Source organism: Rattus norvegicus, chromosome 17 (genome assembly GCF_021556685.1).
Source record: "Rattus norvegicus strain SHRSP/BbbUtx chromosome 17, alternate assembly SHRSP_T2T, whole genome shotgun sequence".
Classification (NCBI taxonomy): Eukaryota; Metazoa; Chordata; class Mammalia; order Rodentia; family Muridae; genus Rattus; species Rattus norvegicus.
The window spans coordinates 22,125,288-22,133,174 of NC_141550.1; the positions used below are offsets into that span (position 1 = coordinate 22,125,288).

Below are 7,887 nucleotides of genomic sequence, written 5' to 3' on the forward strand. Positions count from 1 at the left end.
GTGCATCAGGTCAGCACTCCAAATCCTGCTCACAGTAGAGCACTGACTAATGCACCCATTTGCTCATTTCCACCTATTACGTGGACTAGTTTCTACAGCATGAGCTTAGTCTAGCAACTCTGCCTCCAATCTGCCTAACCCTAACCCTGACCCTGACCCTGACCCTAGCTGAGAACTTTTTAAGGTCACTATTGTTACCACTGAGTTAACACTCTGGTGTGCTCTGCACGTATCTTTAGCACACTTTGGGAAGTCTGCATTGTTTATGTGTCTGCTGTGTGCTATGAGCTTTAAAAGCTACTTTTTATTTTCCTATTTACTATAAATGTATACCTATAGAATATAGAATACACACACACACACAAGCACACACACAGACATACACACATACACACAGACACTTTTCCCCTCAATAAAAATGTCGTTCATCTTATCTAGCCCAACTTTATGGGAGAGAAGGTATATGCGGTGATGGCCAAGAGCATGTTCTGTTGATATCAATTGTTATTTCACAAAGTCCTTGATGTTTTCTTCTGAAGCATTATGTTTAGCACTGAAATATCCCAGTAGCCATTCTGTACAAAGCACTGCTTGCACTAGACATACAAGGACGAGTTAAACATGACTCAAGGGCTTTGAACTGTAGTGAAAGTACGGGCTATCCTGGTCTCATATAGAGATGGGCAGTGAGGGAATAACAGTGGGAGGATGGATAAGCAGTGTTTTCCATGCTTGAAAGGAAGGCTGAGTTGAATCAAAAGATGTCGTCCTTACAGTTGTTGGTGAAGGATGGTTGGGCTCAATCAGGTACAGTTCCTTCAAGACGGAGATGCAGAGGAATCTTGATGAGTAAGAAAGAAATCTGTATGCCAGTGTGGTGCTTGGAGTATGCTTGGTCTATGTTAAGTGCTACTAGGAGGTGTGGTCTTATTGGAGGAAGTGTGTCACCATGTAGGTGGGTTTTGAGGATGCCTAGTGTCCAAGCTCCACCCATTATGGAAGAGGCAGTCTCTCCTGGTTACTTCAGATCAAGACCCTGGGCTCCTTCTCCAGCACCATGTCTGCTTGGACACTGACATGCTTCCTGCCATGATGGTAACGGACTGAACCTCTGAAACTGTAAGCCAGCCCCAGTTAAATGTTGTCGCTTATAGGTTGCCTAGGTCATGGTATCTGTTTACAGCAATAGAAACCCAAACCAAGACAGTCAGATAGGGAACAGGATGAATAAGTAAGTGGGCCTGGAATGAAAGGTTGTTCACCAACCTTTGTTATTATATCTGTCATTGTGGGCTAAACCTACAAAAGGAACTTATCTGGACTTCATCATGTTAATTCAGTAGAGCTGTTTAATTACAACTGTGATACCCACATGTACAGGGCCTGAGAAATCTGGCTGTGAAGAATCCTGCAGTTATTAGATAAGATGTCAACATCACCTGGAAGTTTTTTAAACTATTATATGAATAGGTGTATTGGAGAGATAACTCAGTGAATAAGATTGCTTTCTGCTCTTCTAGAGGTCTGGAATTCAGTTCCCAGCACCCAAGGAGGTGGCGCACAACTGCCTGTGATGTCAGCTCTAGGGATCCATGGCCTTCTGTGGCTTCAGTGGACACACACACACACACACACACACACACACACACACACACACACACACACACTAAAACATGGGGCCTGCCATGGAGTGTGGTTGATACACCCAATGGCACTCCATTGGTGAAGATGGGTTTTTTTGTTCTCTCAGGAGCTGTCAGCTGAGAATAGCTTCATTGTTAGGGGTGGGACTTTGTGCCCACTTCCTCTCTTGTGCTAAGGCTTTGATTTGAACTTGTCCAGCCCTTGTGTGACAGCTCCATTTTTATGAGAGCCTATAAGACATGTCTTTCTAGGTACCTGTCTGGTATTCTTTCTTTATCATAAACAACTAAACAAAAAAAAACAAGTAAATCCTTTAAGAAAATAATCAATAACCTAACTTACATTTTTCCATTCTCTCCTCCAGTGCAGGAGAGTCATGAGGATGTCTGCCATTATAAAACCAATATGAAGTACCACGCACTAATTGGCTACTACCGTGACATTTCTGTCTCATTTCTAATACAGAGACAGGCCTTGATTTACCATAGCTTGATGTGCAATTTTTTTTAAGTTACCATGGTGTCAAAACATACTGCAGTTTTAGATGTGGCTTTGTCATTGGGACAGCCACACACAGTTCCATCCTTGCTCCTGAGAGTGTGCAGTAGCAGTGACCTCAGTTCCTAGTCAGCTTCCTTATACTGGGATAAAGACTGCCACTCTACAGTGTGCTGTGTGACTAAGTTAGGATGGTCAGCAAGTTAATGGGTACTAGACATAGTGCAGAGAAGTGCTATTTTCAAAACATGTGCTTTAGGAAGTAACACCACTGTCATTCAAGGAATATGAGCACATTCACTTCTTTTAAAAAATTGTATTGTATTTTCAGTGTCTCTTGTGTTATTATTTTAATGTGGTCTGTGAACATCTCAGCGTCAAGACGTCACTATTTGTTACATGTCATTCACAGCCTGCTAGGATGAGGGTATTTGTTACCGCTCTACGAGTTTAAATATTCTTTTCCAATTAGCATAGCAGGAATCCATGGTCCATCTCTCATCTCTGGCCTTAACTTGCTATGAAACAAGCAGTAGAAAGCTTGTAGGCAGGGGGATTAGGTTGTTCCTTGACTTCAGGATCTGAAAAAGTCGACCTACTAAAGGGTTTTGACCCTTCTGTCCTAGATCCCCCAAGTCGTGGGACAACAGTAAGTTTCTTTGCCTACTTCATGGTCATCTCAAAAATATCACCCTATTTGCACAGATGTGTTCTACAAAATGGTTAATGTAATGTGAACCACATTTCTGGTCCAGGTCAATATTTAATGGATGCTTATTGAAATTCTTCAAAACAAAGAATTGGCCTTACTTGAAATTTGTCTCGTTTGAAATCAGAATTTTCTCTTTAAAAAATTAGTTATCTTTGTGCATCTGCTTGCAAAGGTGAGCCTTAGCAAATGTGTGGGGATCAGAGGATAACTATAGATTTTGCGAGCCAGGTCTTATCTTCTAACAGGTTGAGACATGGGTGCCATGTTTGAGACAGATTGGGTTGTAAATTTCCAGAAGGTTCACCTGCTTCCCCCTGCCTTCCAGATTACAGATGCCTGCCACCACATCTGGATTTATATATATATATATAAATTACCTTTATTTTAAAGTCTGTGTATGTGTGTTAATTCTCTCTGCTTCTGTCTGTCTCTGTCTGTCTCTGTCTCTCTATCTCTGTCTCTGTCTGTCTCTGTCTCTGTCTTTCTCTCTCTCTTTGTGTGTGTGTGTGTGTGTGTGTGTGTGTGTGTGTGTGTGTGTATGGTGCTGTAGTTATGTGCACAGGTGTGATGCCCTTGAAAGCTAGAGATATCAGACTCCCACACTTTGCCCCTGAAGATGGAGGTTATAGGCCGTTGTGAGCCACCTGATATGGATGTCAAATTAGGGTCCCCTACAAGAGCAATACTCACCCTTAGCTGATGAACCACCTCTCTAGCCCCCACATCTGGCTTTTTCTGTCTTCTGGAAAGCAAACTCAGGCTATTGGTTTGGAAAGTAAATACTTTAACCAACTGAGCCATGTTCCTGGCACTGAAATGACTTGGTGGAAGATTCAATATGTGCTGAGATTCACCTGCATATGGACTTGATACGCTAAATCTCCTATTACTACAGACCAAGGTAAACAAGTTGTGCAACCAGCAAGCTGACAGGAGTTAAGGAGAAAGCCCGAGAATCACTACCCAAAATTAGTAACCAGAGGTGACGCGGTGATGTGTTTGCACAGGCAAATATCTGATCTGCTTCGAGCTTTGGCAGTAGACTTACCTAGCCAAGCTTTCTGTGAAAACACAAGTAAGCCAAACCACACCACTACATACTAGGAATTTTTGGAAACATAGTAGAACATTCCAAGATAAAATATTAGGTCATTTCAGGGCTTGAGGTAGGGCAAATGGAGCTCAGTCAGTTCTTAAATTATTGTTGTTGATGGTGTTTTCTGGACACGTACCATGTGTACTCACACAGGAAGTACAATGGATAGTTCTTCAGGAATTATTAAGTAGTTTTTTTCATCCAAGTACTTATCGAGTGCCTACTATTTACATAGTGCTGTGGTGATGAATCCTGGGTTGTGATGGAACAAGGGTAGACAATGTCCTGTGGGCATCAATCTGTAGCCATTGTTCTGCTGTGCTGGATAGTTTGGATGGACTAAACTTTTTTCTGTTCTTGCTCTGGGCCTCCGAGGAGTAAAATCGAATTGTTAGAAGAAACCCCCTAATTCCAAGAATCTTCAGACTCAGGGTGTCTGTGATCTAGAGTTGGAGAATGGGTGGTTCTTTGAGAATGAGAAAGAACTGCAATGTACAGAATTTCTGAAGTGTTAGCATACTGAACCAATGTGAAGGGAACCTAAGTAATGGATGCTGCATTTCCACAGCTATGACAGTGTTTGAGTTTGGGGATCCTTTTGTGAGAAAGGAGATAAAGGATTGGGACCACAGCCATTCTCTTGGTATTGCCCACATTTTCCCTCCTCCCTGTCTTTCTCCTCTTCCTTATATCTTTACCTCAGTCTTCCAAGTCCAAGGAAGAAATAAGTAATCAGATCCAGTTTCTCTCTGGGGCTAGTGTCTGGGGAAATGGGAGCTTTCCCCAGGCTTGGAGGCAGCACAGATAGCTGAAAGAAACCTTTGAAATGTGTGCTCTCTTCATGGCTGACTGGTTCTAGGATGGGAGCAGAGGGTACAGGGAACTTTCAAACAGGACATGATCATCTCCATTTGAGGAGATAACATATGCCAGGAACTACTATGACATCCAACTTCCCCTAGTGACACATGAATTTTGGGCTTCAAAGACCTTCCAGAATGATAGATACATTCCTGGTCATATGTTTTTGGTGTTCGACAAGTTTCAGGACTGCACAACTTATGCCATTTACTAATCCATATCTCTTCTCTTCCAGATGTTTCGTTGGGTCAAGGAAGGGAGGCTACGGTGCTTCCTCTCTGGTTAGAATCTCAGCACGCACGCTTCTTTGTAACCAGCCCACAGCTGTGCCTCAGTGACTTGGAGAGAGTATGAAGTTAGAAATAAACTCAAATGGTTTTCTACTGTTGTTGTTGGTGGTGGTGGTGATGATATAATGATGATGATGTGTATGTATATGTGTATGTGTGTGCGTGTGTATGTGTGTTGTTAGGAATACAAGCTTAAAAATTTTCACCAACTTTCTGTGAATATTCAATCAAGTCATTCTGAATTTCTATGTTCTCAGGGTCAGCCTGGGTTCATCCATTAACACAAGGAACACAAATATATTCTCAGTGCCATCACTGACTTGATATTGAAAGAATGAAACCCCTAAAGACCAGGGACCTACCCAAAAGATAGCGCTCCCCCATATCACCACGTCTCCCTCCTGGACTCATTTGCACTTTACAGCTCTCGTAGCTCAGGAATTGCACCACCAGTCCCCAAGGTGCTGGACATCTGTTTTCTTACCACTAATTTCATGTTCCTTTTCATATCCCAAGCTCCTTCTTACAAAGCATACGCCTTGACACCAGGGAGTAGAGTCGAATGTGGTTATTTTTAATTTTTGCAGAGCTCTGTGCAAACCTCTTTAAATCGGCACGAATATTATTCATTTTTTTCAGAGATCCACTGGGGACTTGTTACATCGTGTACAAAGAGTGTCTGTGTAGAAAAAGCATGATGTGTTATGTTTGTGTCTCTTCTGAATCCAGGAGAGTGAGTCAGTACCACAAAACCGTTAATGAAAGCAGCAGCTCATGAGAAAGCGGTTACTCTAGACTGGAGTGTCTGGGACATTATTTTGGCTTCCGCCGGTTGGTTCGCAATGCCTTGTTTTAGATAGTAGTTCTGCTCTATGAGTATGAAATAGTCAGAGGCACTTGGTCATGGGTAAAATGGTCCAAGTTCGGGTAATGGTTTCTTAGCTATGTCAATGGGAGTTCTAACCTGTCTGTTATTGTTTTGTTAGGATAATTAAAGGGTCCCAGAAGGACTTGCCTTACTTTCAAACTGGATTTGGAATACAAATAGATGCCCTGTATTTACTTCAGTTGGTGCTGCATTTAAACTGTTTATAACTAGCCAATGAGCAAGGAGACAGGGAACCTAAGGCACGCAATAATGTAGCCCACGATTTATCCATACACTGAGTTACTGGGCATCCTAGAAAACAGATCCAAGCTACTTGACTTGTCACCTGGGGCACGCCATATCACTACTGTGCAGTGTGCTAGTAAATGATACTCCTGGGTTCAAATCCCAGCTGTCACTGGATAGAATGTCACCTTAAGTAAAGGACTTCCTGAGCTTCTCAGTAAAACCCATCTCAGAGAGGTGCTATGAGGCCAGTAAATTGATATCACATTAATTCTATGAGGAAGAGTGGATCTGAGTGCTTAATAAATGATTGGCACTTATCATATTTCCAGCATCAGTTACTTTTCTTCACAGTTTCCACTGTATAATAAACACTTAAAGCAACCCTGCGCATTGCTACTTAGAGTGGCTCAGCACTGGTGCATACATGAAAGACAAGGTCAGGGCACTGTCATAGGGTAGGGGACTTGTTCCTGAGCATGGGACCAAGATTCAGCCATACTAAAAGCAGTGACAAGTCTGACCAATACCGATGTAGATGCTCGTAGTCAACCATCAGACTGAACATGGGGACCCCAATGGAAGAGTTAGGGGAAGGACTGAAGGAGCTGAAGGGGGTTGCAACCACATAGGAAGAACCACAATATCAACTAACTAGACCCCCAGAGCTCCCAGGTACTAAACCATCAACCAAAGAGGATATATACATGGAGGGACTCATAGCTCCAGCTGCATATGTAGCAGAGGATGGCCTTGTTGGGCATCAATGGGAGGGGAGGCCTTTGGTCCTGTGCAGGTTTGATGCCCTAGCATAGGGGGATGCTAGGGCAGTGAGGCAGGAGTGGATGGGGGAGCACCCTCATAGAGGCAGGGGGATGGGGGAAAGGATGGGGGCGTACAGAGGGGAAACAGAGAAGAAGGACATTTGAAATGTAACTAAAGAAACCCAAATAATAATAAAAAACAATTCAACCAGTCTTTCCCCCCTCCCTAGCTCCCTCTTTTTTTCTCTGTCTTCACACAGCATTCTCTCTCCTTAGCATTCTGAGTGCTTTTTACTTTAAAGTTAAAACACGTTCCCAGCCATTACTCATTGCTCATGTCAGATTATGGAATTTAATTGTTCCTTTTTATATCATGCATTATTTTTATACGTAGTGTTCACATTTTAACTTTTTAACACCTTTCTTCAGCTTCTCCTCCTCATCTCCTATAAATACACGAACCTGTAAAATAAGTGTGTCTTCTACATGTGAGGTCATGGCTTTGGGATATTCATATTCCAGAGAGGTATTTGTCACCATTTTCTGACATATTAATTTTCTTAGCAAGCTATGCTCCTAGATTTCAACTTACACTTAATAATCTAATGGAGCGGAGGATGCTAGACGTCACATTCTTAAACAACATCTCCTTGGCAATCCTCCCATGGGACAAAGGAGAAGGAACGCTTCTTCCCATGGCCAAGCATTCTTAGATTGTTCCCAACCCCAGGAAACTATGTTGAGCTCATCAGTCTGAGAAGACTGGAGATGCGCATAAGGATGAACACACATAGGTCATATCCTCTCTCAGAAGCCATGTTCTCTAATGCACTGTCTTCTTGGTTATTGGAGAGTATATCATACATGCTCTAGAATTTACACACAGGGGCTGAAGGGCTGGCTCTGTG

The 7,887-nt window shown here is 42.6% G+C and overlaps 1 long non-coding RNA gene across 1 annotated transcript in view; it reads left to right on the plus strand.

Moving 5' to 3' along the window:
* Positions 1-5,195, plus strand: part of LOC134482770 (uncharacterized) — a 28,746-nt gene extending 23,551 nt beyond the window's left edge. Inside the window, exon 2 of the long non-coding RNA XR_015642015.1 lies at positions 5,047-5,195. This is a non-coding gene — a long non-coding RNA (uncharacterized LOC134482770). The remainder of the gene's footprint in view (positions 1-5,046) is intronic.
* The last annotated feature ends 2,692 nt before the right edge of the window (positions 5,196-7,887 follow it).